The sequence below is a fragment of the Fundulus heteroclitus genome, unplaced genomic scaffold, assembly GCF_011125445.2.
Source record: "Fundulus heteroclitus isolate FHET01 unplaced genomic scaffold, MU-UCD_Fhet_4.1 scaffold_46, whole genome shotgun sequence".
NCBI lineage: Eukaryota > Metazoa > Chordata > Actinopteri > Cyprinodontiformes > Fundulidae > Fundulus > Fundulus heteroclitus.
Window position 1 is genome coordinate 2385076 of NW_023396879.1, and position 22789 is coordinate 2407864.

Consider the following 22789-nt stretch of genomic DNA (forward strand, 5'->3'; position numbering starts at 1 on the left):
GGCCATGTGGGCGGAGCCTAGCTAACCGCGCTGTCATTGGGCGGCCTGCAGCTGCAGGGCCATGTGGGCGGAGCCTGGCTAACTGCGCTGTCATTGGGCGGCCTGCAGCTGCAGAGCCATGTGGGCGGAGCCTGGCTAACTGCGCTGTCATTGGGCGGCCTGCAGCTACAGAGCCATGTGGGCGGAGCCTGGCTAACTGCGCTGTCATTGGGCGGCCTGCAGACCTTCTGGTTTCTCTGGTGTTACTGAGGTCAACCTTCAGGCCTGTGGAGACACCAGACCTGAGGAACATCAGATTTAACTCTAGTCATCTGAAGGCGAAGCGTCCAGTTCACATCCAGAATAACAGAACCAGAACCGCCCCATCACACAGAAACAGTTACATACATTAAAGATCCTTTCTGGGCCATGAGGCCGTCCAGACCTGAAGTAGACCTGATCTACATCATGTTCAGTCTGGGGGGGGTTCTGTCTCAGAGGAGGTTCAGGAGGAGCAGGGGGGGGGCAGCTGATGTCTCAACACCTGGATCGTTGCCTTGTTTCTTTATTTCTTCTACTTTCAGGGCCGGATAAATCCAGACCATCTCCATAAAGAGAACTTGACCTACAGAACCGGACTCCGGGGTTCCCTGCTACAGTAAACCCCCTTTGATCCAGGAGGAGTCTCCTCCTGATGCCCCTCCTTCTGGAGACCTCCCCCCATCACGCTCCGGCCTCCCTCCTTTGGATGACTGCCTCTGGTCTCCTTCCAGAGGAAGACTCTCACAGAAACCAGCAGCAGCTTCTCCACAGCTTTCAGCTGAGATCATCGAACACCTCAAAATGCAACAAGACGACAAAAACATGCAGGAAAGCCCAGAAGCACCTCCTCCTCCTCCTCCTCCTCCTCCTCCTCCTCCTCCTCCTCCTCCTCCTGAAACAAACAAGACGGGAATCGCATTGAGGCGCAGAAAGTGGAACCACATCAAAGGAGGAGCTAATCCTTTCTGGATGCAGCGTCCTCTTTACTATTATTAGAGCTGCCAGCAGGAGAGACGCGCTGGTCGGGTTTGTCTCTGATTAACCGTCCCTCAGGTCCCGCCCTGAGATGACCTCACGCTCACACCTGCACCAGGTGAAGCTCCTGCTGCAGGTTCAGGGAGGCGGACCCAACAGCTGGACCTGCTGGAGTCTGAGCACTGAACACGGGACGACCCGCGGAGCTGCACATCTGTCTGAGTTTGACTGACGCTGAGGACTGAGAAAGAAATCAGCTTTGATTCCAGCGTGTCCCCCAACATGTCCAACGTGTCCAATACGTCCAACACGTTAACACGTCCAACACATCAACGTGTCCAACATGTCCAACACGTCTGACATGTCCAACATGTCTGACATGTCCAACATGTCCAACATGTCCAACACATCAACGTGTCCAACGTGTCCCACACGTCCAACATGTCCAACATGTCCAACATGTCCAACACCTTAACACGTCCAACGTGTCCAACGTGTCCAACACATCAACATGTCCAACGTGTCCATCACGTCCAACACATCAACATGTCCAACGTGTCCCCCAACAGTTCCAACATGTCCCACACGTCCAGCGTGTCCCCCAACGTGTCCGACACATCTGACATGTCCAACACGTCCAACACGTCCAACACGTCCAACACGTCCAACACGTCCAACACGTGGTCCCAGCGCCGCGCCACAGCTGTCTTCTAAAGCCGAGTTTCAGACAATCGGAATGGATCGCTCCTTCACTCCTCACTGAGGCATGCTGGGAAGGAAGGAGGAAGAGGAAGGAGGGGTGAGGAGGGGGGAGACAGGGAATGGAATGCGGCCTTCAGGATCTGTGAGTGGAACGGCAGCGAGGAGGACAGGTCAGAGGTCAGAGTGTGTGGGCGGGGCGGAGCCTGAAAGCTGAACGCATACACAGTCAAATCACGGCTGATGCGATGAAGAAGAGTTTCTCCGCTCTGCAGCCGAGCAGGATGAAGATGAGCCTGCGCCGCTTTAATAAAGTCTCAGGAAAAGCAAACGAGCGAGGAAGACGGGGAGGAAGACAATGCCGATGAAGACGAGGAGGTCGGAGAGCGCGAGTCCAATCCCATCCTGCAGAAAATCAATGGTAATGGCTTTGCAGCAGCAGAAGCTTCAGCTGGAATTAGGAGCAGAAAAAGACGATTGGAGCCGACCAGCAGCACACAAACCACGGCCGCATCACCCACTCCCACTGAACACCCACCCAGCCAGCCTCGTCCACCCAGGACGGCTTTCAGCTGATCACACGGGGGGGGGGGGGGGGTGAGGGGGAAAGACGAAGGACTGTATGACAGCGAAGGGAAGAACCGGATTATCAGGGACGGTTCTGGAAGAATGACGAAAAGAATCTGTTCAGAAACAGATCTAGGATCGTCTGAGAGTTCAGAAAGAACCCGGAATGGTTCATTAAGGTTCTGGAACAGTTCACTAAGGTTCTGGAACAGTTCACTGAAGTGTGGAACGATTCACTAAGGTTCTGGAATGGTTCACTAAGGTTCTGGAACAGTTCAATAAGGTTCTGGAATGGTTCACTTAAGTTCTGGAACGGTTCACTAAGGTTCTGGAATGGTTCACTAAGGTTCTGGAACGGTTCACTTAAGTTCTGGAATGGTTCACTAAGGTTCTGGAATGGTTCACTAAGGTTCTGGAACAGTTCAATAAGGTTGTGGAACAGTTCAATAAGGTTCTGGAACGGTTCACTAAGGTTCTGGAATGGTTCACTAAGGTTCTGGAACGGTTCACTAAGGTTCTGGAATGGTTCATGAACAATCTGGAACGGTTCACTAAGGTTGTTGAATAGTTCACTAAGGTTCTGGAACAGTTCACTAAGGGTGTGGAACAGTTCACTAAAGTTGTGGAACGGTTCACTAAGGTTGTGGAACAGTTCACTAAGGTTCTGGAACGGTTCACTAAGGTTGTGGAACAGTTCACTAAAGTTGTGGAACGGTTCAAGGTGATGCTGCAGGTCTAGAAGAGGCAGGAATGCCTCAGAAAGAACCGTTCAGGAACAGAGACGTTAAATCAAACTGAGAGAACATGAGGGAAGTTCTAGTAGAGAACGGCGTCCAGCGTGGTCACTAGAGGGGCGGCGCTAATATTTACTGATCGGCCAAAGCAGAGAGCGGCAGACATGCAGACATCAGAAGTAGTTAAAAACAAACGTCACCAGCCTGGAAACCAAACCATTGATTGTGGTGGAGTGCGTAGATCTGAGTGTCAGTGAACGCATCACAAGCTGGGCTCCTCTGAGGCGAAGCAGAACCAGAACCAGAACCACAGCCCCTCCATCAGCGGCGCGCTAACGACCCGCAGGAGCACGGCACCGCCGTCTGCTCCAGGTGTGCATGTTTAATGCCGACAGCTGAGCACATGAGATATTTATGGATTGTAGGTGCAGGAGGGGGGGGGGGGGCAGGCAGGTAGCGGGGTCCCATCTGCAGCAGCATCTGTACAGCCGCAGGGGCCCCGGGGCCCGCCTGTTAGCAGCAGCAGAACCGAAGGGAAACCTTTAAAATCTGCCAGAAACAGGAAGAAGCAGCTCTGCCTTGTTAAAACGGGCCGAGTCCATCAGAACCAGGAGGTCTGTGGAGGTCTTCTCCAGAGGAACCTCCCAGACGTTCTCCTCTGAGGAGCCTGAGAACCCCTGGAACCCAAAGAATGGGGCTGAGAACCCCCTCATTCAGGCCCAGGCTGTCAGAACCAGAACCTCCTGGGTTCTTCCTCCCAGCTGATTTCACTCCTCCAGTGTTCAACTGTGCTGATCCTCTGTCATCAGGGCCCGAGTCATCAGAACCAGAACCTCCTCTGAGCTCCACCTGATTCACTCGTTAGGACTAAACGACCCTAACGAGCTTCCAGATTTAATCAACCAGCCAATCAGAGCAGCTCTGAGCTGCAGACCTGGAGCGGCTCGGTTCTCTGGAGCCTTTAAAGTTCTGCCCAACATTTTTATTGCAAACACAAACAGGTTCTGATGGTAAACGGCTAAAAAACTGCAGAAATAATAGCTAGATAGATATAGAATAGAATAGAATAGAATAATTACAATAAACAGAACCCAGAAAAGGTTGAACTGGCCCGGTTCTGCTCTCTGGTGGGTCAGAATAAATAAATGTTCTTCAGATCAGACCAAAGTGAACCGAGGTTCTGCTGCTGCAGCACCGGACCAAAGCAGTCTGAGTCCAAACATCTGCTCGGTTCTGGTTGTGATCCGGGCCAGCAGCAGGTCCAGCCCACGCTCAGCAGCAGCAGCATTGATAAAGCAGGCAGGGAGCAGTCAGAGGAGTAATCTGCTGCATCATGAGATCAGAGGCTGGGGGGGGGGGGGGGGGGGGGGGGCTGATTATTATTCCTGCAGCGGTGACTCAGCCCATCTTAGTAATGGAGAGCCCCGGCCACCTAAAGATGGAAACAGCCATTTCTCACCCCCCAGCACACACATTTTAGATATAAATTATCCTCGGCACTTACAGGCTGTGTGTGTGTGTGTGTGTGTGTGTGGGGGGGGGGGTATGGGGGGGGGGGTGTGTGGGGGGGGGACGCTGCAAGGTCACTCTGAAACGTTCCAGACGGCCCAGACTCAGCCAGGAGGAGTTTCCTGAGAAAAGACCGCCTGAAGGTCCGCTGGAGAAAGTTTAGCCGGATTGTGACGAAGCTTTAACGGGAAGCCCAGAACGCCTGCAGAACTTTTTAATGGACCCAAACACGAGGATCCCAGAACCACGGTTCTGCTGTCCAGGCTTCATGTTCATGTTCTCACAGCTGGTTTTATTTTAGTAATTAACTTAACCATCCTTTGGTGCTCGTTAAGATCAAATCTGAACCTGGGACAGCACGACTGTTCCACATTTTTCATTTTCTAAATGGAAACAACCTTATTTTGCCAGAACCAGGTCCTGCATCAGAGTTCTCCTCGGTTCTCCTTCAACCAACCTCTGACTTTGTGAAGCAAAGTTCTGAGGTCTTCTCTTTGTTCCTCCTGAAGCTAAATCAGCTAAATCCAGTTCCTCGTCCATGTCAGCCGAGGGAAGCGGCAGAAGGTTCTCCTTGAATAGAACCTTCTGCTGAAAGCCTCACCTGACACACACACAGGTGAGATCAGGGCAGAAGGATCTGAGGTCAGGTCCATCTGAGGGAGAACCCTGCAGGCGGGCGCCTTGGCACCCTGGGTACCAGATTCAATCCAACATCACCGCTGAATAACTCATGGATTTTCCTCCAGGTTCCTCCAGGTTCCTCCAGGTTCCTCCTGGTTCCTCTGCCGACTGAAACAGGAGGAGAACCTCCTCTGGTCGTCTCATGGATGAGGACCCAGACTGGAAGGAAGAACTGGGGTTTGATTGAAGGAGTCAGCTGATCCAAACACAAAGATCTCAGCCTGAATTGAGTTCAGATGGACAGTCTGGCATCAACTGAGGCTGGAGACGGGTTAGGTCAGAGAAACGGAGACGGCAGCAGGACGTTAGACTGCCACCTAGTGGTAGCCCACTGCTGGAACAGTTCTCTGGGTGGTACAATGATGAGTAACGAGGATTATCATTATTATCTGCATAGAACTGAAAGAACGTGTTTTTAAATGATGGGTCCTAAAAGGTAACAGGACTGAGTAGCGATCCCTGGGGAACGCCACATGGAAGTGGAGCTGTAACAACAACTCCTGAACCTCTGCAGGGAACCAGAGGCTCTGGTTCCACGTCGTTCTGCAATCAGAAAATTATCAGATCTTCATAATCTTATCATTCCGGTTTTCTTTAACATGAAAACAAAATGTTCTTAATGACATGAAAACTCATAAGCAAATGTAAAAGAACACAGACCAGTGGACAGAAAAGTTCCAAATCATCCAGTTTGACTCCTCTGATAACCAGCAGGGGGCGCTGAAGGCGTCCCGCTACAGGAAGACGGAGGCTACCTGTGACCAGAAGCAGGTTAATCTCTGAGCACCGTTCTGTTTTTAGTTTGATTCAGAACCATTTTAGACCAGAAAGGCAGGGAAGCCATTCTTCCAGGAAAACGCTGCTCATCCTGCTCCGACTCAGTTAGGACGGAGAATCAGAGTAATCAGGTTAAACTGTGATGGCAGAGGATCAGCGTGTAAGCAGGTTATGTCCTGCGCTGGTTGGGAAACAACAAGTCTAGCAGCAGTCCAGCAGAACCGACCTTTGGATCAGGTTTGATGGGTTCTCCTAATTATAGTCAGCGGTGAGGGTGGAATGTAGATCATCTGGTGAAGTTCAAGCTTCACTGGTCCAGCATCTTCATGGCTGTAGACACAGCTTCACCCCACCTTCAAACATGACCCACAGTCATTCCCAGCCTGAAGGTGGCGCCACCTCCACTTGTCTGGGGTGTTCTTCTTCCTGGCTGCATCTGAGCAAAGGTTCTGATGCTGTGGGCTGAGTGGACCGTGAAGTTCTCTGTACACCAACGTGTTCTAACGGCTTCATAAACAGAACAATGGTCCCAAACACAGGTACTGATCTACGAAAGATTGACTGAAAAAGAAAATAATTAAGGTTCTGCACTGGCCTAGTCAAAGTCCAGACCTCAGTTTAATGAATTGTGCTGAGGGAGCTGCTCAGAAGCCTCCGTGACTGAAGCAATGATGCAAAGAAGACGATGTGAGACGCTGAGAGTCAGATAGAAACGATTCAGTCAGTCAGATAGAAACGATTCAGTTAGAGTCAGATAGAAACGATTCAGTCAGAGTCAGATAGAAACGATTCAGTCAGACTCAGATAGAAACGATTCAGTTAGAGTCAGATAGAAACAATTCATTCAGAGTCAGATAGAAACGATTCAGTCAGTCAGTTAGAAACGATTCAACCAGAGTCAGATAGAAACGATTCAGTCAGTCAGATAGAAACGATTCAGTTTGAGTCAGATAGAAACGATTCAGTTAGAGTCAGATAGAAACGATTCAGTCAGAGAGTCAGATAGAAACGATTCAGTCAGAGACTCAGATAGAAACGATTCATTCAGAGACTCAGATAGAAACGATTTACTCAGAGAGTCAGATAGAAACGATTCAGTTAGAGTCAGATAGAAACGATTCATTCAGAGTCAGATAGAAACGATTCAGTTAGAGTCAGATAGAAACGATTCAGTCAGTCAGATAGAAACGATTCAGTTAGAGTCAGATAGAAACGATTCAGTCAGAGTCAGATAGAAACGATTCAGTCAGAGTCAGATAGAAACGATTCAGTCAGACTCAGATAGAAACGATTCAGTTAGAGTCAGATAGAAACAATTCATTCAGAGTCAGATAGAAACGATTCAGTCAGAGTCAGATAGAAACGATTCAGTTAGAGTCAGATAGAAACGATTCAGTCAGAGTCAGATAGAAACGATTCAGTCAGTCAGATAGAAACGATTCAGTTAGAGTCAGATAGAAACGATTCAGTTAGAGTCAGATAGAAACGATTCAGTCAGAGAGTCAGATAGAAACAATTCAGTCAGAGACTCAGATAGAAACGATTCATTCAGAGACTCAGATAGAAACGATTTACTCAGAGAGTCAGATAGAAACGATTCAGTTAGAGTCAGATAGAAACGATTCATTCAGAGTCAGATAGAAACGATTCAGTTAGAGTCAGATAGAAACGATTCAGTCAGTCAGATAGAAACGATTCAGTTAGAGTCAGATAGAAACGATTCAGTCAGAGTCAGATAGAAACGATTCAGTCAGTCAGATAGAAACGATTCAGTTAGAGTCAGATAGAAACGATTCAGTCAGAGTCAGATAGAAACGATTCAGTCAGAGTCAGATAGAAACGATTCAGTCAGATAGAAACGATTCAGTTAGAGTCAGATAGAAACGATTCAGTCAGAGTCAGATAGAAACGATTCAGTTAGAGTCAGATAGAAACGATTCAGTCAGAGTCAGATAGAAACGATTCATTCAGAGTCAGATAGAAACGATTCAGTCAGAGACTCAGATAGAAACGATTCAGTCAGAGACTCAGATAGAAACGATTCACTCAGAGAGTCAGATAGAAACGATTCAGTTAGAGTCAGATAGAAACGATTCATTCAGAGTCAGATAGAAACGATTCAGTCAGAGACTCAGATAGAAACGATTCAGTCAGAGACTCAGATAGAAACGATTCACTCAGAGAGTCAGATAGAAACGATTCAGTTAGAGTCAGATAGAAACGATTCAGTCAGAGTCAGATAGAAACAATTCAGCCAGAGTCAGATAGAAACGATTCAGTCAGTCAGATAGAAACGATTCAGTCAGAGTCAGATAGAAACGATTCAGTCAGAGTCAGATAGAAACGATTCATTCAGAGTCAGATAGAAACGATTCAGTCAGTCAGATAGAAACGATTCAGTCAGAGAGTCAGATAGAAACGATTCATTTTCCTGTTCAGCTGATGAGGCCATGATAAATTAATGCTGAGCAACTCTTACCAGAAAGGTGAATCAGAACCGGACTAAGGAGGAGTTCTGTGCGGTAAACCAGAACCGGACTCAGGAGGAGTTCTGGAGCGGTCCGGTTCCTTCTTGAAGCGTTAAAGTCATGATTACAAGAACCAAGAGCGTCCTTGACGGGCCTGCATCCCTCTTCTTCTGCTGATTGGTTCAATCTGTTGTCACAGCAACCTCGGCGGGACGGTGGCCTCAGGTGACCTCACCCACCTGCAGGACACGTGACAAGCCCCGGCCAATCAGATCCCTGCTCTTGGTCCCATTCAGACATGAAAACGGACTTCCTGTCTGATCGCCTTGCGTGTTCACAAGCGCGTTATCGATCGGTCGGAGTGAGACCTCTCAGCTCGACAGGCGGTCTGGGACGTGTTGCCCCCCCCCCCCCCCCCCCAACACACTCAGGGCTGTTAGCTCCATTTGCAGAGCATCCTGGCAGAGCCTCGTCGGCGCTTTAATATCTATCTTAAGAGTTGACAATCTTTGGGGCAATTAAAGCGATCGATACGTTCCTGAGAGAGAGGAGAGAGCAGCCTCTTATCCCCAGTAATAGCTCTCACTAAATAATGAATACCGGCCGACCGCAGGCCCACACACACACACACACACACACACACACACACACACACCTTGGAGCGAGGCGCTGCAGGGCTCCAGACACCTCCCTCCACGCTAGACGCACCGCTCAGATTTACCGCTGCGCCTGAACGCAGCACCGAACCCGCAGCAGCTTCCCGCTGACGGACTGTCTCATCGGCAGAGACGGGGCAAACTACAAGCCCCAGGATGCATTTCACCAGCCACCCCCCTGAGACCCACCTGCTCCTGACGGGCCTTCAGGTGAGTGTGCCTGGGAGCAGAGGCTCAGGTGTGCGTTTCCGTGTGTTTCTGTGCGGTTCTGCCTCCTGACTCCGGGTCGATGGCGGCTAATTAACCTGCTCTGACCCGGGTCGCCCATAAATCTGCAGATCAAACGGCCTCTGATGAAGGTTTTAAATACTCTGCAGGCTGACAGACCATGCTGTGCTGAATAAATCTGCAGCATCAGAGGCTGACGGCGATCGTTACAGGGAGGTCTGTGCAGAACCCAGCGGTCCAAACAGAACAGAACCAGGACCAGATGAAGCCAGAGCCCCAGGTGGTCCAAAGGTCCGGCTGGTTATTAAAAAAGTGTCAAAGTTTCCTCTGAAGTTACGCAACGAGCCTGGAGAGGCGGCAGAAACTGATGACATCATCACGCAGAGACAGAAAGTCCAGATTGCTCCAGAACCCGGGTTCTTCAGAACCAACAGAAGCAGCACCCAGACTTCAGGTCCAGACTACTGCCTGGGTCCCTGAAGGGGGGGGGGGGGGGGGGGGGCATAACCACACAGACTGTGAGTTTAAAGGGATGCAGAAGATCAGCTGATCAGCATGGGGGGGGGGGGGGGGGGGGGGGTAGCAGCGGTGGGCGGATCTCCTGTGATCTCCTTCCTGTGTGGCTGTCAGAGCCTGTGGCCATGCTTACACCACCCCCCCCCCCCCCCGTCTCCCCCCCCCTCCCCCACAGGCCTCCATGTTCCCGTCCTCTGACCCCCCACTGCCTCCACCCTGAGGGGCTTCACTGCTGCCGACTGGAGGAATGAAGGGAGGAGAGAGACGGCAGCTGCACTCACACACTCACACACACACACACACACACACACACACACAATAACACACACACACACACACACACACACACACACACACACACACACACACACACACACACACACACTCTGGCGGGACGCTAGCAGACACGATGCTGATTCTCCTCAGTGGGACGATCATTTTCCTACAGAACTCCGTCCCAACAAAGACGGCTTCATGTTGCTCAGCTCCTCCTCCTCCTCCTCCTCCTCTTCCTCCTCCTCCTCCTCCTCCTCCTCCTCTTCCTCCTCCTCCTCCTCCTCCTCCTCCTCCTCTTCCTCCTCCTCCTACAACTATGTGAGATAAGCAGGGTGTGGTGGTGGTGGGGGGGGCGGGGGGGGGGGGGGGGGGTCTGGCTGCAGCGGTTCAGATCGCAGCGATACAGACAACACTGCTGCTGATCTGAGCCGCTCAGCTTCAGGAGGAGGAGGAGGAGGAGGAGGAAGGAGGAGGAGTAGGAGGAAGAGGAGGAGGAGGAGGAGGAGGCGTGGAGCTGGGTCCACATGGAGGTTGTTAAGGAGACAGAGAACAGCTGGAGAACAGGTTGGAGACAGGAAGTTCTCCAGAAAACAAACCCTCCAGTGATTCTCAGCACTTCTCTGAAGGAGACCAGCAGCAGACCTGAGCTACCGACCACCTGACAGGACTCCACCGCTGGACCTTCTCAGCCTTCATCTCCAAGCCCAGCAGATGGACTCGGGTCCCAGGACTGATCCCGGTCATCTCCGTGTCTCCAGAACCTCCAGCAGCTCTGATGCTCTCACGTTGTGGAGCTTCTCTGCAGGAGCAGCAGGAGATCTATGTCCTGGAACACAATTCTGGCCCTGGAGTCCAGAGGCTCTTACAGTTTATCAGGAGATAGCGGACTGGTTGGAAGCCCTGAAAGCTTCCTGGAAGGATGTGAAGGGTTTGATAGCAAACATCTGGAGAAGAACCCAGTTCCAGGAGGGGCTGAGTGGGAAAGCTCTGGTGTGTCTCCTCTGGCCCTGATAACGCCTCCTGGGTGGATCCGACCCGAGTGGACTGAACTGCCCCAGACGGGTCACTGAGCAGACCTTCAGGCCTCAGCAGGCCCGCTTTGGGTCTGGGGACACGTCTCTGGGGTCCATGCAGGACTCAGGGGGGCTCTGGGGTCCATGCAGGACTCAGGGCGTCTCTGGGGTCCGTGCAGGACTCAGGGCGTCTCTGGGGTCCATGCAGGACTCAGGGCGTCTCTGGGGTCCATGCAGGACTCAGGGCGTCTCTGGGGTCCATGCAGGACTCAGGGCGTCTCTGGGGTCCATGCAGGACTCAGGGCGTCTCTGGGGTCCGTGCAGGACTCAGGGCGTCTCTGGGGTCCGTGCAGGGCTCAGGGCGTCTCTGGGGTCCATGCAGGACTCAGGGGGGCGTCTCTGGGGTCCATGCAGGGCTCAGGGGGGCGTCTCTGGGGTCCGTGCAGGGCTCAGGGCGTCTCTGGGGTCCATGCAGGACTCAGGGCGTCTCTGGGGTCCGTGCAGGACTCAGGGCGTCTCTGGGGTCCATGCAGGACTCAGGGCGTCTCTGGGGTCCATGCAGGACTCAGGGGGCCGCGGCTGCATGGGGCAGGCTGGACGGGCGCTCGCTGCTTAATAATGGCTCCGCGTTTGTGTCCTGACAGGATCATTTATAGACGAGCAGCGCTCTGCACCGGGCCGGCCGAGGGATGCTATCGTTTAAAAGCAATATGGAGAGGAATTATTTATGAGGCCGCATGGACGCACACACACACACGCACAATAACACACACACACACTGACGCACAATAACACACACTCACACACTGACTCACACACTCACAATCAGAGTAATGCTGATCTCAGGTCTGCCCTTCACAGAGCAGCACTGCAGAGGCGGCCGTGTGTGTGTGTGTGTGTGTGTGTGTGTGTGTGTGTGTGTGTGTGTGTGTGTGTGTGTGTGTGTGTGTGTGTGTGTGTGCGTGTTTATACTGTATCTACAGCTCCGCCTGGAATACCAACCAGCGCGGGGTCGTCAGCGGTCCACACCGTCCGGCTCAGCAGGGACCAAAACACGGAAACAGGGCGGAGCCAGTGGCAGCTGCTGGCCAATCAGAGCGTAGGATGAAATAAAAACAAATAAAGAAATAGAGTTTTCACACTTTCCTCTGCGTAGATCAGCTTCCTGAGCGCAGCCTCAGACCAGAACCACCGTGGTGACGCTCTGATAAACCGTTCTTCATCGGTGAAGCTGCTTCGTCTGACGCTGCGCTGGCAGCCTCCTCTTCCTCCCTGCACTAAGCTGTGGTTACACTCATGTCATGCATTATGCAGAGCAGGCTCTCTATCATCAGAGCCAGAGTTCTGTTTGCACCCTAGAACCCAGAACCTGAGAACCCTGACAGGATGAGTTGAGCTGATCCCAGCAGACGGCCAACCTGCCGGACCTCTGCAGGCCGACCTGATCTTCACATCTGCAGAAAACTGAAGGAACAGTCTGAACTCTCTTGGTTTGTTCTTGTGACGCTGAAAATGATCTCTACTAGAACCCGTCTCTGACCATCTCTGAACCTTATCAGGAACGTTTCATCTGAGCAGAACAAACACCAGTCCTCTTTTATTCTGACTCACATCTGTCTGTGGACATTTCCAGACGTTCTCCAGGTTCTGCCTTTCTGCTCTCAGAGAACGAAGGTGCCGGTTCCTCAGCAATCCCCCGTGCTACTCTCACAAACTCTCTGTGTTTGACTATTTTCAGTTTTAGGTTCCTGGGGATTGTGCATTCTTTCAGGTTTTAATCATTTTAGTTGTTTATTGGTCTGTACATTTAGTTCCATCTTGTCATTCTTTAGTATTCTGTTAATTATGGATTTAGTTGTTTTACTCTTGATCTTAGATCCTTGCTTCTCTGCCTGCCTCTTGTCTGTTCAGTTGGTGAGTTTATTTTGTTATAGTCTGTTGATAATAAATCATCATTCCCTCAAACATGCATCTTCTAGCGCTTGTCTGCGTTTGGGTCCTGCAACAACCACAGCTTCTACCAGGTCCCACACACAACCTGCCGCTGTCCAGATGGACCTGCAGTTCTTCAGGGTTCTGCCAGAACCAGCGGGCACTGAGGGCTGAAAACAATGTGCCAGATCGACATGCAGCTGATTGGCCATTATTAGGAATAATGAAGATATGCTCTGTTGTTCCACATGGAGAACCACCAACACCAGATGCAAAACACCAGGAGTCCAAACGGGTTCTGACCCAAACTGCAGCATCCCCCCATTCTGTGCAAATGGAGCAACAGTTCTGCTCCTAACATGCCTAATGAGCCAATTAACCAATTAAGAGTAAACAACGGCTCAATGGAGCGGGCTGGAGACGCATGGACAAAACCCAACTAAGCTCTTCTGTATTTCTGGTCCACATGAAGCCAGGAGAACCCGTTGCTCAGCAGAACCTTGGAAAACGATCGCCATCACCCAATCAAAGTGAGGCGTCCTGATCTGACTCCTCCCCCAGCCGTGTTTCCATCAACGTTTATTCCCATTTTAGAAAAGCTTGACGGAAATGTCAAAATATGAAATAACTTCCTTAATTTCTCTAAAACCTTTTTAAGCTCGTTTGTGGTGTTTTTTGTATTACGTGAAGATGGAAACACATTTAGCGACTAAGTTCTGACATAGCGGACATTTACCTCAGAGCTGTTCCCACATTCTTCCCAGATATTCCCAAAACACACGTGGAATTACAAGCTGAGCTCTACAAACCTCTCTCCTTTTTTAAAACCTGTGGTCCTGCTAGTTTATAAGCTTCACCTCCTGTTTATTAGAACCATGCATAACGTCAGATCCTGACGGCATCACGCTTAGCCTGGTTAATCTGCTCCAGACCGGTGGATGGAAACATGGCCAGAGCTCTGCTCAGCTACTGGATGATGGCACATCTGGTTCTTTCAGCCAGATTCACCACATCTGTCCATCAAACTTTACCAACTGGACCTCCAGGAGGAACATCTGCAGCAGAACCAGTCAGGCTTACTGGGGAACCCCAGAAAGGACCCGGGTCGATCTGGAGAACGCTCCAGGTTTCAGCAGCCTGACCGGCTTCAGTTCTGATTCTCTGGGTCTACGTTTGACCCTGAAGGAAAATCCTGATAAACTTTTAACGGTTCAAAGCGTCTGGAGGAGCAGAAAGTCAAAGAGCGGCTCGTCTTCACGGGTCTGAGAGAGAGAGAGAGAGCAGGTCCTGATCAATGAGGCGCCTGAACAGATGTGTCACCTGGATCCATGTGTTCAGTTATCAGAGGAGCCACTGCATTGATCTGCACACACACACAATATCACAATAACACACAGACACACACACACACAATATCACAATAACACACACACACACACACACACACACCATCATCATCATCATCATCATCATCACAAACATACTTACTGCCATCATTATAAACCGTCTCCATGGCCTAACCTTGCCTGACGCCTCAGTCCTGAACCCATCCCCTGCTCCCCATGAAGTCAGGACTTTATTCTTGTCTTCACATTTTTTGGTCTTAGGTTTAAACCAAAGTTCTCACTTTAGGAATAAAATGTGCAGAAAATGTCCTCGCTCCGCTGTAAGTACAGGAACACAGCATCCGGTCTGCATGTGTGGAGGAGGAGCTGATTAACCAGGCTGTGATCAGAACCCATCTGATCAGAACCCATCTGATCAGAACCCATTTGATCAGAGCTGGGCCGCTGGGCCAGGCGACTACCCCCCCCCCCCCCCCCCCGGGTCGGTTCTGAACCAGAACAATCTCCTCCTTCCCCTCACAGCTCCACTAGCAGCAGGAGATCTGGACCACAGGATGCAGCAGCCTCTGCTAGAAGCTGGAGGTTCTGACCCGATGCCTCTGAGTCCGTCTGCAGCAGCATCCCAGGGACCGGTCCAGATCTGAACACCGTCTGACCTAAAGCCACCCTGACACCACAGCAGGAAGGAGAGGGAGCATCGGCTCATCAGAACCGGTCCGGTGGATCCGGAGCGGCGCCCACGGAGCCGCCCGCCTGCTGAAAGAACTTCTCAGAGCGAGACTGGACTCAGATGGGGAGTTAAGGTTCTGCTGATGTTTGGTTCTGCCGACTGAAGGTTCTGTTGATGTTTCCTTTTATTTGTATTCTATGTTCTTGTGTCTGAGCCGTTTTTATTTGTTCTGTACAGAACCTTGGGCCGGTTCTACAGAAGTTCTGGCCCAAACGCAGCCATCGTCCTGCTCCGAGTCTGAGCTGCAGGAAGTGATGTCAGAGCGTGACCTCGGCTCCCAGGCGGTCAGTGGGAGGAGAAGTAAAAGGAAGTCTGGACCAGAACCAAGCCTGGAACAGAGGGCCCGGGGGGGGGGGGGGGGGGGGGGGGGGGGGGGGGCGCCCAGTCAGCAGCTCTTCTTCACCCGCATCCGTCTTTGTTTATCGGCTGTCACTTCCTGCTGCATCCAGGCTCCCACCGGACCAGGACCGAGGCGCCGGGTTACAGTCGGACCCGCCGGAGCAGACACCAGAACTCTGACGCAGAGCTGCAAAGTCCGGTTCCAATAAGTGCTGAACACGGAGCGGCGCCGGCACGACTTCAGCCTCCAGCATCACATGTAATCCTGCGGCTCGGTCCGGATTTACGGCCTCAGTGATTCCAGAACCAGAACACTGAGCCAAACAGCAGCAGTTTGTTCTGCTCACAGGAAGGAGAACCTGAACCAGAACCTGAACCAGAACCTGAGCATTCAGCTTGAGTCTCGTGAAATAGACAGAACCAGAACCACCTTCAGCAGCAGTGGGGTTCTGTTATTTCCTGTGGTTCTTTCATTTGGTCTGTTCCATCAGGCACAAACTGTCCGGTTCTGTCAGTCCAGAACCGGACCCATAAAACGGCATGAAGAAGAAGAAGCAAAGGGAACTAAAAGTGAAATCCAGGCGACCGCTACAAGCTTCCTGATCAACACACAGAAGAATAAAAACTCTTTTCCACGAGTTCAGAACCACGGCCAGCGCCTGGTCACATGGACGGATTTAACGGTCCGGACCTCATCCCGTCCTGTCGCCATGGAAACGCTTAGCTGATTGGACATGAAGGAGACCCGACCATCACCCCTCCACCACCGTGCTCCACCGCTGGTATGAGGCTGTAGCTTCTCCAACCACGGTTCTGTCCATCGTGGTCCAACATCTCCACTCTGGTCTCATCTGTCCAGAGGACGTTGTCCTAGATGTCTCAAAGCAAGTCCTGCTGCCATCTTGGTTCTGGAGAGAAGAGCAGCCAGACAGGTTCTGACGGTCCTGAACTCATTAGAACCTGCAGAAATGATCTCATGACTTCAGAGACGATCAAGCCTGGTGAGGTCCAACATGAAAAGTTCTGATCTGCAGTAAAAGCTGCGGGTTGAAGATGCTGGACTATTTTAAATCAGGTTTAAATCTGTTTCTTAGACGTGAATCAACAGATGGGTCCAGATTAATACCGGGTTCTGGTCCAGAACCGGTCCCAGTTCAGGTCCGGATCAGTTCAGGTCCAGTTCATATGCGGGCCTGTCCCTGCAGAGCGTCCTGTCAGCAGAGGGTCCGTCTCAGTCAAAGCTCTGCAGCGCTTCTGCCGCTCTCCTTGGACCCGAGGAGGCCCGGCAGCACCGGACCGGCCAGGAGGAACGCACCTGGCAGGGAGGAGAGGAGGAGGAGGAGGAGGAGAGGAGAGGAGAGGAGGAGGAGAGGAGGAGGAGAGGGGGGGAGGAGAGGAGGGGAGGAGAGGAGGAGGAGGAGAGGAGGAGGAGAGGAGGAGAGGAGGAGAGGAGGAGGAGAGGAGGGGAGGAAGAGAGGAGGAGGAGAGGAGGAGGGGAGGAGGAGGGGAGGAGGAGGAGGGGAGGAGAGGAGGGGAGGAGGGGGGGAGGGGGAGAGGAGGAGAGGAGGAGGAGAGGAGAGGAGGAAGAGAGGAGGAGGAGAGGAGGAGGAGAGGAGGAGGAGAGGAGGAGAGGAGAGGAGAGGAGGAGAGGAGGAGAGGAGGAGGAAGAGAGGAGGAGGAGAGGAGGAGGAGAGGAGGACAAGGAGGAGGAGGAGGAGGAGGAGGAGGAGGAGGAGGAGGAGGAGGAGGACAAGGAGGAGGAGGAGGAGGAGGAGGAGAGGAGAGGAGAGGAGGAGGGGAGGAGGAGAGGAGCGGTCTACCTGTGCAGAGTCAGCAGCCCGTCACTCGCTCCGTCTCACGGACAGCAGAGGATTTAATTAGCAGGAAGCCGCAGAGTCCGACCCCTGCAGCCGTCCTCTGGAAACCCCGCCTATCAGCAGGACAGGCTGAGCTCCTATCATCAGTCTGTGAACGGTCCCTGAGGAGCCTGGAGGTCACGCTGCCATGCTCAAAGGCACTGCAGCAGCAGCAGCACGTATCAGGGGATCAGAGCAGGTACAGGCTTGGTTCACACCTGAGCCAAAGATCCACAGGTGAGTGAGAAACGATCTGAACCGGACCACGGCACCACAGCACCAACCCCTGGAGGTGAGAGGGTGGCAGGTCCACCTGCTTCCTCAGAGATGCTGGGCAGCTTCTGCTGGATGGTCCCCAGGTGTCCCAGGTGTCCCAGGTGTGCCCAGGTGTCCCAGGTGTCTCCAGGTGTCTCCAGGTGTCCCAGGTGTCCCCAGGTGTCCCCAGGTGTCCCCAGGTGTCCCAGGTGTCCCCAGGTGAGTTCTGGTTCTGCACCAGGATCCCCTCTTCATGGCCCTCTGACCCAGCTCTCAGTCCCAGGACACGGACCCTGAGACACCAGAACAGAACCACGGAGAACCTTTATGACCCAGGATCTTCAGAACCCCGGAGAACCTTTATGACCCAGGATCTTCAGAACCACGGAGAACCTTATGACCCAGGATCTTCAGAACCACAGAGAACCTTTATGACCCAGGATCTTCAGAACCACGGAGAACCTTATGACCCAGGATCTTCAGAACCACAGAGAACCTTTATGACCCAGGATCTTCAGAACCCCGGAGAACCTTTATGACCCAGGATCTCCAGAACCACGGAGAACCTTTATGACCCAGGATCTTCAGAACCACGGAGAACCTTATGACCCAGGATCTTCAGAACCACGGAGAACCTTATGACCCAGGATCTTCAGAACCACGGAGAACCTTATGACCCAGGATCTTCAGAAGGACTTTATGAACCGCAGCAGGAATGCTTTTGCTCTCTAAGACACAGAAAATGATAAATTCCTCTAAATGCATCTGCACCATTGTCCAGAAGACCCCCCCCCCTTCCCCGCCCAGACCATTCAGCACCAGAACTGACCCGGCCACCAACAGAACCACAGAGTGGTGGTGCTGCCCAGCAGCTGAACTGATAACGGTCCAAACACCAACAAGCTGTTTCAGGCTGATGAAGACTCCTCCCTCTTCCTCTCCTCCAGCTTTGTCTGGGTCTCCTCCGGGGGAGGAGGTCGGCCCTGGAGTAAGATCCAAACCGTGAGGTCCGGTTCTGACCCGGCAGCTCAGGGTCCAACCTGCTGAACCTTCCCAGCAGCGATGGAGGTCTCTGGTCCAGGGTTCTGGATGCAGACCGGATCCAGTGATGGGCTCATCCAGCCTCTCAGCACCAATCTGAGCCGCAAGGTTTAAACATTAAAAACATTTTTCTTTGATTTTACTGAGAGCTATTTATGGAACTAATTAACAATCAGAGTTTAGAAAAATCATTAAAAATATCAAAAGTGATTTATGTAATTTTTCATTCATTGATGTGTTTTTTTATCCATCCGAAGTTTATTTTTTTTATACAACCTATTTGGCTTTTTTCCTTTTTTTTTTGCTTTATTAAAAAACATTAATTCTAACAATATTTAATTACAAAGAAAATGCAACAATAAATTAAGAGAGAAAATGTAAATGTTTATGAAATATATATTAATAAAACATATTTATGAAAAATAACGTGATCTCCACGGGTTGAAAATGTCCAACAGAGCAGCAGGTTTTCGTATTAATTCGGCTGGAAAAGCATTAAAGTTTGATCTGAAGCGCAGGTTTAACGTTGCACAGCTTGGCGCTCAGAACGGCGACCCGGTTTGTTCTTCTTCTCCTCCTTCCTGTGTTCTTGCTGCCATACGGCGCTCAGGAGCGTCTCTGTTTGCACCATCTGTGATGCGTTTCCCTGCAGATGCTCGCAGCTGTCCTGCTTCACACACTGCAGCAGCGGGGCTGTTTAAAGCCTTCAGGAACCTGTTGACCTCACACAGCTCTCAGCTCAGTGAAAACATCTGATCACTGCAGGTGACAAACACTCAAGTTTGCAGTGAAAATGCAAACTTTCACAGAACTTCTTGATTCAGAACTAAACCGCTTTAAAAACGCTGCTTTCACTACATGACAGGACAGAAAGGTGAGCAGCAGCCAAGGAGAAAAGTGACTACATTACCCAGAGGGCTACAGCCGGCAAAATAATCCACATCTGGATATAATCGATACTAAAAAGGTGAATTATTCAAAGATACTCTTCTGCGTCTGGATGAATATACCCGTGGTCCGTCTTGGACCGCAGCGCTGCAGCGACGCTGAACTACGATGATCTGCTGCTGGAAGCTGGAGCTCTGCTAGCAGGTCCGGTTCAGCCAGAACCACAGCAGCCTCGTTAAGGACGAACACAGAGGAGATCAGAGGATCGTTCCCTGTGAGGCGGACAGGAAAACATGCTGAACCACGCTACACGCTAAGAGTAATTATAATAAAATTACACGCCTGACTCAAAGCTACGTAGTTCCATGTAGGATAATATTAGAATTATCTGCTCTACTGCTTTAGCAGAGGAGTGACACCAACAGGAATATTTCTCTAAACGAGGGCTGGGTTCTGCTCTATGGACCGGTTCTGACTAGGGCTGAACGATTTTGGAAAAAATCTAATTGCGATTTTTTATCTTAATATTGCGATTTAATGCAATTTGTTTTTCCCCAGTTTAATTTATCATGTGTTTTTAAACATATACAAAACAACAAATCAATTTGTTTCCTCTCCGTGCGGATTAGTTACTAAAAGACCCACAGCATCTAAACTCGGAGCAGAAATGATTGCGTTCTGCGTTTGGTTGAAAATATATTTCAACAAAAATTGCAATTTTGACTTTTTTCTGCAATAACCACAAGCAACAATTGTGGTCTGTTCAAATGGCCTCTAAATAAAGATGTTTGTAAACAAGGACTATTTAAAACAAGAACTTTTAATGTTTTTATAAATCAGAATATTATTCAAGAAAACAGCTTTTAATTTAATTGATCAATCCTTGTTGAACATAAAGTGCAACCAACAAACAAGTCTATGTATTAAACTGATTGATCTGTACTTAATGCTATGTACGATTATATAAACTCTAAAACAAGTAATAAAATTAGATTATCTCACTGCTGCAACTGTCTTCCCTTCCATGTGGAGCAAACCCACTTTAAACATTTTACCAACACCTAAAGGACGCGTCTGATTCACTAATTGTTACATAACCAAAAATTGCAGACATCTGCAATTTGGAAATTGCGGGTTTTTTTAATCGCGATTATATTGAAAATGCGATTAATTGTTCAGCCCTAGTTCTGACCCAATTAACGAAATTAAAGTTAAATAATCTTTTTATTTTGGCTGTTGGCCAGAAATAGCCGTGAGCCTTCATGTTACGTTGTTGTGGTACCGAGAATGGAATGAATTATTTTTCTATCTGTATTAAGGTTGAGGATCCAAACCGGTTCTGTTCTGTGAACTGTTGGACCGTCCTTCAGCTGAAGTTTCACAGCAGACAGCCTGGTCCTCTGATCTCCTCTAGCCTGCCTTGTTCTCTGTCTGACGGGAATAAAGGGAGTGTGGCTGGTGGTGGGGTGGGAGTGTTTCTGTGGAACCGCAGGAACCGCAGCAGCTCCACATGCAGAGCAGCAGGAGAAGAAGAGTCAGGAGGACCTGCAGGAGCAGATCAACCCCTGACTCCACCACACACACACATCCGTGTTTTTAATGCAAAGTATAATGGTGAGGACCGTCTCTTCTAACTATAAATTAAACCTAACAGACCCTTTGTGCTGCACCAGACCCCCAGCCCAGAAAAAAAGCCGGCACCAACAAAAGGTCCTCACTTTACTGGTAAAACGAGTTAGAAAGGTTCTCACTCATCTGCAAATACAAGAACACACACACCCCGACTTACAAAACTACAATATTCATATATTATTTCTAATGGAAAACAACAACATCATTATTGGAAAAAAAACTATAATTAAAGGAGTAAATATACATGTTTAAAATAACTAATAAAAATAAATTATAATGGCAGTAAAATGACAAATAAAAATGTAATTAAAGAGTTTTTAGTTTAATGCTTAATTGAAAAGTTTAAAAATCAAGTAAAGTGAGGAAAAAAACATTTAGAAAAAATATTTAAGCAAAAAATAAAAATGTAACATAGGATAAAATATTTGCTGACTTTTACCTGAAGAGGAAAGCTTTGGGTTCATAAAATAAAGTCAGTGTGTGTGTGTGTTCCTGTTCTGGCAGCTGAGAACATTCTGGCCCATTTTACTAGTAAAGTGAGGACCTTTTGTTGGTCCTCACTAAAGTGTCCGTTAAGGTTGGGTCCTCACTTTGTATTTTAAACCAGGATGTGTGTGTGCTGCAGGTTAGACAGAGTTCAGGTGTGAGTTTGCAGGTCAGTCAGAGCTTCTGTGATTAGTCCAGAAACGAAGCTTCAAATCTGTTTAAGAGCTCAGAGAGAACTGGGTCTTCACACACACACACAATGACACAATGACACACACACACATACAATGACACACACACACACACACACACACACACACACAGTCTGGGATCAGCCGGGTCCACTGAGGCGACACGAGTCCAAACGGCTCCTAGACAAACTGCAGGAACTACTTTCAGCAGCGGATGAATACATGAATACACACTCACACAGACTGACTTGTTCCCTGCTGACCTCTGACCCCTGATTGTGTTAGGGAAGCTGACCTTTGACCCCTTTTCCTGTTCCTGCAGTATAAGGTGCAGACGATCAGGTGTTCTGGAAAGGTTCTTGAGCCTGACCGGATCAGCCACAATTGGACATTAAACCCGGTTCAGGTCCACGAAAACATCCAGACTTTTCCTGTCAAACTGTCCAAACAACCGGAACCAGAACCGAATCCTTGCTGCAGACACAACCTGCACAAAGATCCATCAGAACCTGCAGAACACACTGATCCAGTCCGAGGTGTCGGGAATCCTTCAGAACATCAGTCCTGATCCCGAGTTCTGACCCCACTACAGGGGTTCTACAGATGGAACCCCTTCAGAACCGAATCCTAACCGGTCCTGATCCAGCCTGCCTGGTCCGGTTCTGGTTCCAAACGGGCGTATGTAGCAGAACCGAGCTGTCTCTCACGCGCTGCAACAGGCGGACCCGTGAGGTCCGGACGGACACCCCCGCCCCACCAGGCCGTCTGGCCCCGCCCACACGGCCCGTCTGGCCCCGCCCCACCGGCCCGTCTGGCCCCGCCCCACACGGCCCGTCTGGCCCCGCCCCACCGGACCGTCTGGCCCCGCCCACCGGGCCCGTCTGGCCCCGCCCCACCGGCCCGTCTGGCCCCGCCCACACGGCCCGTCTGGCCCCGCCCCACCTGCCCGTCTGGCCCCGCCCACACGGCCCGT

The 22789-nt window shown here is 50.6% G+C and overlaps 1 protein-coding gene across 6 annotated transcripts in view; it reads right to left on the bottom strand.

Moving 5' to 3' along the window:
* Nucleotides 1–22789, bottom strand: part of LOC105933249 (nuclear factor I/A) — a 98103-nt gene that overhangs the window by 45012 nt on the left and 30302 nt on the right. The gene's annotated exons all lie outside the window — the stretch shown is intronic.